The sequence below is a fragment of the Neovison vison genome, chromosome 4, assembly GCF_020171115.1.
Source record: "Neovison vison isolate M4711 chromosome 4, ASM_NN_V1, whole genome shotgun sequence".
In the NCBI taxonomy this organism is placed as follows: domain Eukaryota; kingdom Metazoa; phylum Chordata; class Mammalia; order Carnivora; family Mustelidae; genus Neogale; species Neogale vison.
The window spans coordinates 231,082,277-231,093,683 of NC_058094.1; positions in this window are offsets into that span (position 1 = coordinate 231,082,277).

Below are 11,407 nucleotides of genomic sequence, written 5' to 3' on the forward strand. Positions count from 1 at the left end.
CTGAGAATATTTCTACTTATTTTTAGAATAGCTTTAAAATATTAGCACATTTATATTTTAAACACTCTACCATGAAATACCATGAAAATGTTCTTTAATGAACAATTTTCTTAGTCCTGCAGGAAAGGACATACTCAGGTATAAATTAAATGGAGTTATGTCATTGAAATGACCTCTGCCAACTGTTTTCTTAAAACTTTCTTGGGCTTCTTTTGGCATTATTTGAATGTCAGACACATTTTTACATTATGCTTTAGAATTTAAAAATGTCTGTATAAAAATAACCCAAGTAAATAAATGCTCTTGAGTTTTGCACTCAGTTATAACAAATTTTGGAGTGAGATCCAAGAAAGCCTGGGACAGCCTCCTGGCCAGCTCCGTGTCCCCTGGACGGTGATGGCTGAGGATGGTCAGCGAGGGCCCGGGGGAGCTTCAGTCTCTTGGGCCACACTTAGCAACAGGAAGATGTCACTGCAGAAGCAGAGCATCTTTTACATGGAAGGTAAAAAGGGACATTCTGGAGCATGTCACCCGTGTGTGAATGGTGTGTGTCGGACTTGTTCAGTTGGTGTCTGCCTCCTTCACTGGACCAGGAGCTCTGTGGGCAGAGATGTGTCTCTCTTCTCAACATCGTCTCTGAGGGCTGTGTGTCTGCCTTGCACACAGTAGGCGCTCAACCAATGGTGAAAGAAGGAAGAGAGGAATGCGTGGCAGCTGGTGAGTTGGCTGTGTGGCTGTCACTAACACAGCCAGGTCCTGTCCCAATGCCGCATTTCGTGACTGGTTGTGGGGACTGTAATTCTGGAAACAGGCTAATCTCCTCGGCCCCTCATCTACTACCCCCCAGCCCTTATGTGTGAAGTTTGTCCTAAACTGGAATTGAGGGGAGTGATCTCCAGCAACCTGCAGAATAAGACGGCATCAAGCTAGCAGCCATATTGGCTCTTCTAAACCCCACAGAGGCTCAGGAAGACAAAGGAGGAGCAAGGCCTGGCCACCAAAAACTGTCCCACTGATTAGGAGCAACTTCTAGATGTGAGATCGTTGGACTCCGCTGAAGAGTGCCGGTAATACCTAGAGATTGAGGTCCTCCCACTGGAACCTGTGTCTTGGACACAAGACTTGCCTGCAATCCCCATTGCCCCGTGCCCCGCGGGCACTGCTTCTCCTCTCGGTGGACGTTGCTCTCTGCTTTCAGACAAAGCTCCCTCATGCCCACCATCAGCACCTCCGTCCTGCCATCCACTTCAAGACCCCAATACCAGGAAATACCAAGAGGGAGAGAAGTGCCAAAATATAGTTTTGCCAAAATTATCTTTGAGGACATGTGGGGACTAGAAGGTCCTGCTGGCAGTCCTTACTAGGGAAGCCAATTTGGGGGGTTTTGCTCTTTGAAGAGCTTGTATCAGGGCTTGGGGTGTATTTGAGATTTGCTGTTGCTCCAGTTTCTCTCACTGATCCTTTGGGTCTTTGTTGGGGGGCGGCTGTGGTGCTCATCTTCATTGCTCCATCCTCAGTTTTGGGGTTCCCTCAGCACTTCTCAGAGTGGTTGTTCCCCAGTAGGCAACTTGTTGCTTAATGCTCATTGGCCTGCTGGGGAGTGGACTTTGGGTTTCTGTTTCGGTGGAGCCTGGTCTCAGCAGGCCCCAGCACCATGTCTCAGGGGTGTTCCTGCAGCTTTCTTGGCCAAGCCCTGAGCTTAGCACCTGTTTTTGCCCTGTCCCCACTAGGGACCCCAGTTTTTTTCTTTCCCTCCTAGCTACATGGTCATCACTTATGTTGTAAGGTTGACAAGAGTGTACCTTTTTTCTTTTTTTGAATTTTGGGTAGTTAACATACAATGCAATATTAGCTTCTGGAGTAGAATTCAGTAATTGATCACCCACATATAACACCCCGTGCTTATCCTAACAGGTGCCCTCCTTAATCTCCATCACCCGTCTAGCCCATGCCCCAGCTGCCTCCCTCCAGAAACCCTAACTTTGTTCTTCGTCATTAAGAGTCTCTTATGGCTTGTTTCCTTCTCTCCTTTTCTCATTTCCTCCTTCATGAATGTTCATCTGTTTTCTTTCTTAAATTCCACATATGAGTGAGATCCTATGGCATTTGTCTTTCTTTGATTGACTTATTTCACTTAACATAAGTTGCTCTAGCTCTATCTATGTTGTTGCAAATGGCAGGAGTTCATTCTTTTTGATTGCCAAGTAATATTCCATTATATATACATACAGCTTCTTTACCCATTCATCAATCCATGGACACTTGGGCTGCTTCCATTATTTGGCTATTAATGCCGCTGTAAATATTGGGGTATATGTAGCCCTTTGAATTAGTGTTCTTGTACTCTTCGGATAGATACCCAGTTGTATAATTGCTCAGTCATAGGGTAGCTCTATTTTTAACATTCTGAGGAACCTCCACACTGTTTTCCAGAGTGGCTGCACCAGCTTGCATTCCCACCAACAGTGCACGAGGGTTCCCCTTTCTCCACGTCTTCCCAACACCTGTTGGTTCCCGTGTTGTTGATTTTAGCCATTCTGACAACGAACATGCCTTCTGACAGGTAAGCCTTGTTCTGTCAATAGACAGGGTAAAGGTCTTGGCCCCAAGGGGGGCGCTTTGCACCAGGAGGATGCTCTCAGGGCCATGCTTCTGACAGTGCCTGGGGCAGGGGGTCCAGGAAGAAGCTGGAGAGCTCCCTCCCCCCCCGCCTCCGTCACTGACCCATCCCCCACCCACTCCTGGGTCTCCCAGCCCATGGCTGGCTCGGAACTTTCGGCACCCTTAGCTCCCCCGCTTGTGCTGATTGCGCAGCTCATGCATCCTCAAGGTTTATTGGTGCCGCTTGGCACACTCTGGAACAAGTCTGCCCTCCCTCAAGGATGCTCCGGGATTTGCAAAGGCACATGAACTGTGAGAACGTGAGCCATAGGGGGCAGCAAACATCCAGCCATCCCTCTCCCCTTCTCTGGGCCAGTGTGGCGCTTGCATTCAGACTTCCAAAACAGCGAAGAGCTTTCCTCTAAGAAATGTTTAAAAAAATATCCACCAGAATCCAGTCTTTTCACGGTGCTATCAAGGGGGATGATCACTTACTTTTCGAAGATCTATTTTTGATAAGCACTAATCCGAAATACTTTAAAAAAACCAGTTAGGTAAAAGCTTTTCTACAGGGAAGCCCTGTCCTTACAGTTCTTACCTTTTCCCACCACACTTGGGCCCTCGCCCTGACTCAGGAGACGCTCCCGGAGGCCTCCGAGCCGGGTGGGTGGAGGGTGAGCCCTGACCGTGCACGTGCAGCTGCCCCCCACCCCCCCAGGCCCCGAAGTCCTTGGTTCTGCTGGGGCTTTTCCCTCAAAAAGTGAGCCAGCTCTGCAGTCAGAACTACCGCTCATGGGGTTACCTGCGCCGCTCAAAACAGACCCTCTTTGAGTCAGCAGCGTCCTTTCTCTGGCCACGATGGGCCATTCCTCCTCTCTAGCCCGAGGACTGTTCTGCCCCTGCAGCCAAAGCTGCGTGTCTCTAAGGACCATCTGCAGGGGTAATTCTGTGGTGTTGAGGGGCTGCAGCTGGGGAGGGACCGCTGGTCTTCCTTTGGAGCTGTGAGGAAGGGGAGTGTGGCTTCGGGGAGCAGGTGTCCTGGCCTGCAGAGGGGATCGGTGCCATCTGTGCGGGGTTTATGTGGAAATATGCCACAAGGACAGGAAAACAACCCTGGGCAACTGAACAGCTGCCATCAGAGGGAGTTTGGACTTTCCATGGTTCAGCTTCAAGCTGTACTTATTACCTTTATAAATCTGTGAGAACAAAATTCTCCCCCGAGGACTGGAATACACCATCTGGCCATCACAGAGTCAAGGCTTCTACTTTAATGGCATCTTTTTTTTTTTTTACTTTTGTTCATTATCTTTTACACTCAAACTCGTAAGGCTGAACCCAGATCAGACTAGGACAGGACAGCGGTTATCGTGTGTGGCTGGGAAATCTCTTCACTGGAAGGTTCGAGCCTGCGCACCCCTAACCGGGTGCAGAGGCAGGAAGAGGGCCCCGCGTACGCCCTTCCCGCTCCGCCCCACAGGGCAGCAGGGTGCACGGCAAAGGGGCGTGTTGCCCTGCCGGGACCCTGGGAGAGCCTGTGGCCCGGCTGCCTGTCCTGTCCTTGCCGTCCGGGGGCCCGTCTCAGGACCCGTTTGAGCGGAATGGCCGGACTCTGCCGAGTCGGGTGAAACCAGGGTGGGCAGGCGCCGGGGACGGCCGAGTGTCTGGGTTTTGCACGTTGCTGTGCGCCTACTTCTTGAGGAAGGCCACCCAGGGCTGGGGGTTCAGGAGGGACAGGATGAGCGCCCCCCACCCCAGAGACCGGGCTGCTCCGTTCTTCCCGACACAGCTGACTCTGCGGTCATGACCAATAGACGGTTTCCTCCATGCCCAGCTCGGACAGGCACTTGGTAAAACATGGTTCGGTGAGGGCACATCAGACAGACAGTCGCCAAGGTCTGAGTCTAAACAGTGTGTGACCCATGTGTCACCTACTTCAGTTTACCCTCCTGTCAAATAGGGAGGAATCATCGTGTTTACCTAACGGTTGTTTTAGGGGACTAGAAACCCCCTTTCCTTCCCCGCTGATGTTCGGACTTGACTGGGTGAAAACACACCAGACATGTGGCTTTTGATTGTGGCCCCTGGGCTTGCTGGCACGTGTGCCCAGAATTGGGAAGACGCCTGGACAACACCAGCGTGTCCCAGAGTGGGCGCCCGTGCCCAGCAGAGAGCGCCGGAAGGCAGGCTCTCTGCTCACAGGGGCCCCTGCCGTGGGGACAGGAGGGCATGGCTTGTCCTCTGCTCCCTCTAATGCTCTAGGCACACAGGTCCCAGCCAGCTGGGGCCCAGCGGCGTTCAGACCAGACACTGTGATCTACTCACCCACACACACCCTCAGGGATGAGACATTGGACACACGTGTGTGTATTAATGTCACACGCATGCTTAGAGCTTGAGTCCAGCCTCAGGCTGGGAGCAAACACAAGCGTCCCCCAGGTGGCTGGACTCAGAGTCTCTGGGCAGAATTGTTTTCAGGCTCTGCCGGGTACCAGTTAGCAGCGCGGCCGAGAACCACCGTCTGTCTTTTGATCTATCATCGATAATCTGTCAATTTGTCGTCTGTCAGTCTTGTCTATGCGTGTCTCACCAATCATCTGTCCATCTGTCTGAGCCATTCCTATGTTTCGGTCTCAGCACGAGCTCCTAGGAACTGCTGGTGACATTTAAGCGGTCCGTGGGAGTCTGTGCTGCTTCCCTGACAGTCCTGCAGACGTCTTCAACCCTTCTCGTGGGCTCACTTAACGGACTCTGGTACCTGCACACAGTTCGGCTTCAATATCCAACTATTTGTGACCTATAGTTCTTTAATTTTCTGTTTTTCCCGTGTAACAGGAACAGGCTCGTGTTGTCATTTCTAAAGGGCATAGTGGATGAGTACAGCCCTGCCTTCTTTCCCGTCTACACTGCGAAGGAAACAGCTTTGGGATGGGACCCTTTAGGCCCAAGGCCCATCAGAGAGGGGGCCGAGGTACTCCCATGCTGCAGACCCCCCCAGGGCAGCTCTCTGTTTGTGAGGCTCCCCTCCTTCCCTGGGGGCCCATCAAGGCCACGACCACCCCAGCCTTCCGCCTGGTGTTTACTCAATTCTGCCCAAACGGAACCAGTCGTGTGTGGGGCTCTCTCCTGTTAGGCTGTGAGTCCCTCGTGGGTGGAGAGTGTATTACTCTTTGAAGCACCCCTACCTACCCCCCCACACACTATTTGCTCATTGTAGACACTCAAACTGCTTTTGAAGGATTCTTTTCTTTCTTTCTTTCTTTTTTTTTTTTTAAAGATTTTATTTATTTATTTGACAGAGATCACAAGTAGACAGAGAGGCAGGCAGAGAGAGGAAGGGAAGCAGGCTCCCCGCTGAGCAGAGAGCCTGATGCAGGGCTCGATCCCAGGACCCTGGGATCATGACCTGAGCTGAAGGCAGCGGCTTAACCCACTGAGCCACCCAGGTGCCCCTGAAGGATTATTTCTTAAGGCCTCTGATTTATTTTAAAAGCTTTAAAAACATTTAATTCTCCCTTTAATTCTGTGGCATCCGGGAGATTGAATTAAGAAGAATATTTGATTTTCTGAACATTCTGCTTCCCCCAAGTTTGGTTGCACTGCTCTGTAAACTGAAGGCTGGGCGTCCGTCTTCCTGTGTCTTCCCCTGGGTCGCATGCTGGGGCAGCCTTGGCTCTTCACCCTCAGAGCTGTAGCCAGTGTCCCAGTGACCTCCTTATAGGGGTGGCTCTGGGCAGGCCGTGTGGTGCTGCTGGGACAGGACAGACCCTGGGGTAGTCGGGGGGCACGTGTGTGCAGGTGTGTGCGTGCGAGTGCGTGTGATGCCTGTGTGTGGGGTCAGGAGTCAGGAGCTTCCCTGTCTTCCCTTCAAACCCCCTCCCCACTTGTGAAATGGGGACAGTGTTCTCTGTCCACTCGGGCCACTCATCTTAGAGGTTGCTGTGGGCCAACGGGAGCTACCGTAGGTGGGGGGGCCCCCCTGCACGACCTGCAGGGGGTAGTGAAGGTCAGCGTGTGTTGGTGAGGTAGCTACCCGGTTCCTCATTCTGCTGGCACTGCGGACTGGCTGGGCTCAATCAGGGGCTCGCGACTCCTACCCAAGACCAAGCTTGCTTGGGGTCGGAGGGGGCAGGACAGGCTCACCTGACCGCCTCTTCCTGGAGTGGGGCGTCTTCCGTGTGCTGGGTTCTCTGTCCGTGTCCAGACTCTAGGCTACTTGTTTATTGCGGTGCGGATGCCGGTGTCCTCACGTCCTGCTGGCTGTCCCGTGGCTGACTGGAGCACCCGCCTCTCCCAGACCTGAACTGTGCCGCACACTTGGCTATCTTTAGTGACGCAGGCGCAGAGCGGTATCACCACGCTCCTCCTCGCATCGGCCCAACGTCTGTTACACAAGGCTTTAGGTTCCGTCTTCGATGCTTGGTGTGCGGCTGCAGCTCCTGGTGTTGGGGGCCCCTCCCGTGGGTGTGGGCGACTGTCTCAGCTGTCGCTAGGGCCTGCGGCCAGCCCAGCACACACCTGATCTGTGTATCTGCTGAAGCAGGTTCCAAACCCAGCAGCCGAGGCCCCTGTGTAATCTCCGTGCCTCGGGCGGGCCCTGACCCATGCCTGAGTCTGTCCCTGCAAGTGCCGGCGCCTGCGTTTGTCTCAGTGCCCAGCAGTCCCGGGCGCTGACAGTCCCTCCGTCCCCCTACAGTGTGTAAGGCTCACACCATGTTCCTGCTGGCTCCTCCAGGGAAAAAGAAAACCAAACCCCACAGCGTTCACTTTTTTAGTGGACATTGCTGTGTGTCTGCCTGTATGTTCCAACTCAGCTGCAAGGCAGGCCTCCCTGCCTCCGGGCTTCTCAGCAGCTGGACTCAACCCCTCCTCCCAGGGCTGCTGGCCACGGCTCTCAGTTCCCGGGTGTCCACGAGACCCCTGTGCCTTCGTGTACTGGGGCGGCTGGCCGAGAGATGGCTCTCACCCCAGCTGCGCCCGAACCCACAACATGAGGCCCTGTGTGCTTCTACTGACGTCCCGGTCTGTTGAGGGGCCCCTGGGAGGGACTGCGCCCAGCCTCTCCCCCAATCCCCGTGCCGCCCAGCATGTGGAGGTCTCCAGCAGGGTCTGCGACGGCAGGCTGGCGTTCCTTCTAGACAAATCCAGTGTCCCCCCCCCCCCAGGAGGGCACTGAGGCACAGTCCTCGGGGACGCTCTTCTCGGGGTCCTGGCAAGGTGGCGCCCAACTGGCTCTTGTGTCCCTGAACCTCCCTTGGCTGCTCTCTCCCTCCTGAGAGCCTGAAAGCTGCGGCCTCCCTGGCCTCCTGCTGCGAGGGGTCGCTCAGCCCCGGCACCCCCGCCGGTCTCTGCTGCAGCCCCGCGCGTCGCCGTGACCACTGAGCAGCTGTAGTCCACGTCAGCCACGAGCTCTGACAGCTGCTCAGTGGTTGGAAGGTGGTCTCTGTGTCACAAGAATCTGTCACACCAACCCTCTGAGTTTTGGAAATTTTGTGACATATCCTGGGACATTCTGTTCGCATTATCGTCTGCACGTGGCGGGACGTCAGCTGCATATGCAGCCACTTCTTATTTTCCTGCGTCAGACCAAAGATGTTCCGAAACTATTTAAAATTGTGACTAGGCCTTGATATTGAAATTACAATTGTACAGGTGCGAAGGGTCCTCGCACCCCGACGGGCCGTGGCCGGGGGTCCTGGGCAGCGGGTGCTGGCACGGCCTTGCTGGCATCGGCACGCACGGCCTCTCGGGCTGGAAACACAGTGAGGCCGCGGCTCGCACGTCCGCAAACTCCTGCGGGTCTCTGGCTGCTCTCTCTGTCTCACTCAACCTGACCCCTTGGCTTCCAGCCACCACCTGGCCAGGATCCCAGACGCTTTCCTACGGTGGCTGTTGGACGGCCCCGAGGCCCCTGGGCCCCAGGCCTGGTCTGTGCCTCGGCTGGCAGCCGGCATCCACGGGAGCAGGGACCCAGGTGCGTCCATCCTTGCCTTCCGACCGGCTCTGCTCCCGCTGGGTCTTGGCCTCACGTATCCAGGAGTCTCAGCAGCACCCAGGGGTGGGCTTAACCTCATGGCAACCAGCCCTGAAACCGCGGGGATCAGCCCGAGAGGGCTCTGACTCAGCCCCGGACTCCCTTGCCTCTCCCATACATGTTTGTAAACACAGCTCGTCCGTGACCCCTGCTTGGAACCGAATTCTTGCCGCCATTCGGGCCACTCCCTTGGCTTGATTGCGCTGGAGGTCGGGGCCTCTGTGCCAGGCTGCTGGGTGCTACGGGCAGCCGCGCCCTTGGCCCTGGGCCCGACCTTCAGTAAGTGCCCGATGCGAGGCGCGTGAGGCCTCGGAGCAGGTCAGAGACTCACAGACCCTCTGCTGGCAAGACCCACCGGTTCGCGCGGAGAAGCACACTGCGATGGTTTCACGTCTTCGGCGGCTTACAGGGCTTTGACCCCGCAGCAGGCAAAGCCGGGAGGGGCCGGTGCACCTGCCGTGTTCTCTGCAGCTTCCCCGGACGGACGTCTGAGGACGGACCGCAGTCCCCCTCTTCGGAAGATCCGTCCCTCTTGCGCTGGTGTTGCCAGGACCCGTGTTTCCGTTCGTGCAGACGTGACCGACGCGGACTCCCACCAGGACCTGCCTGCTCGGTGCCCGGGCCGCTTCCCGCTTTCCCGGGCGGGGCTCCGGTCGGCAGGAGCGGGGTCCCCACGGGCCTGCTCTGCCGGGCGAGGGCGTTTCTCAGGGGTCACCTGTCTGGGTCACCCTGGGCGGCTGCAGCCTAGAGGAGGAAGGAGGCCTGGAGAAGAGCCACGAGAACAGTCCGTGGTGGACACGGGCCCCAGCCCCCAGCATCAGAGCGGGCGGCACCATTTTACTGGTCCCGCAAGCAGCCAGTGTGGCAGCGCTGGCGTCGTATTCGAGTGGGATCCCTAGAAGGACCTCTAATCGCGGGTCCTGGACGTGATGCTCCGTGAGTGTGGGAAGGAGACGAGGCTGTGGGAACCAGCAAGGAGAGTCGGCGACCGGCCGGCGTCTCCGTGTCATCGGGATTTCTCGGCATCAGCAGCTATTTTGTACGAAAACGTCCAGGAAAATGGATTCTTTTTCCCTGCGGAGTTCGCTGGGGCCCGGATCCATCTCTGGGTTGTGGGTCCTTGGAGGGCTGCAGTGGCCATTCCCAGAGCTCCACGGACGGCCTCTGCGTGCAAGGCCCGCCGTAAGAACGATGCTCTCGGCGTCGGGCCTCCAGGAGCCGGTGTGTACCGACAACCTTTTCCGGTTCTGTGTGTGTCCGGGGGCCGTGAACTGCAGATCCTAAACAAGGGGACAGACTCATTGTTTTGTGTCTTTTTCTGCCTGCCCAGTACCAAATATCGGGATGGCTCCAGGTTCAACTTGTTAGGTTTTCTTACAACCTATCGTGGATAGAGCCTCCTTTCTTTGGAATTAATTGTGATTCATTTATATGCAAATGATTCTGACTTTATGAATGGCTGTGACTGTAACCTTCTTAAAGACATCTCTGGGATTTCAAACCCACGTCCTCCACACGGTCCGTGGGGACCATCTCTTTTCAGCTCAGCCCCTCTCCGTTATCCTGTGTGAAAGGACGGAGGACCCCACCAGCTTTTCCTGTGTTACTTGGGAAGGAGAAGGCTCACCATGAGGAGATGCCCATGGGGGACGGACGTGGAGAATTCATTTGCAGAAATGGAGGTTTGGGGAAGGAGGCGAGCTGACATTGCCTTCCCTGCTTTTCTCCTGCCTGCGGGTTCCCCGAAGCCACTTTCCCCGGGGTTCCAGCCACCGATCCTTTCCATCGCTCCACGACTGTTGAAGCTTGTCCGGTGCATCTGGCATCTAGTCTGCGTTCTCAGGCGTGGTATTCGTGTTTTCCTTCAGGCAATGGGACTTCACACCACGGGGCTCATATTCTTGGAAGACGGACAAATGGACTCTGGAAGCAGTTTCAAAACAGTCTGAAATGTTCCGGGGCTCACTTGTGACAGCAGGTCCCTTCAGGGAAATCACCTTGTGTTTCTGGCCCCCAGTCCCCAGCCTGGAAGATGCCTGTGGCAGATCCTACGGCTTTCAGGGACTCCAGGCTCCAGACTGGCTGAGTCGTCTGGTGGAATCGCCAAGTGGTTTCAGCTCCAGCCACGGCAAGCCCTTGGTTTCCTCCAGCTCAGACCCGCCCAGATCTGCGAGTCTGTGGTGGGGATGTGGGGTGCAGAGCTGGACTTCCTCTCTTCCCTCCTCCTCCTCCTGGATTCTGGTTCTTCCAGGACCCAGGCTGGGAAAGATATGGGGAGCTCTGTTCCCCGAGCAGTGCCCTCATGTCCCAAGGAGGCTGGGTCACTGCATCTCTGTCTCTTTCCCTCATGAACGCTCCTGTGCACGGTCCCCTGAGCCGAACGTGTGCCCTCACCCCACCCGTCTCCATGTGGTCTCCCTGCCCAGCAGAGGCTCCTCCCCCACCGGAGTTCGGGTTTGCCCACGGTGGGCTTGGCTGGTGGTGCGTCACGCGGTCAGCCTGGGCTCCAGGTTTCCTCCTCTGGCCGGAGAGCAGCCGGGAAGAGCTGAGTGTGAGGGCTAAGACCCCATCTCCCGTCTCCCACTGTCCTCTGTCCTGCGCCTCTCCTGGCCGGCCACATGACCCCCATGGGCCTCCCTGCTAGAGTCTGTCCAGCTCTTCTGGTACAAGGATCTCCCTTTTGGGGTGGAAGTGGGGGGCAGTGGAGGGACCCCATGGCAGGATCGACGTGTGGTCTGCGGGCACATCCCAGATCTGGGGTCCTCTGGGTCCTCG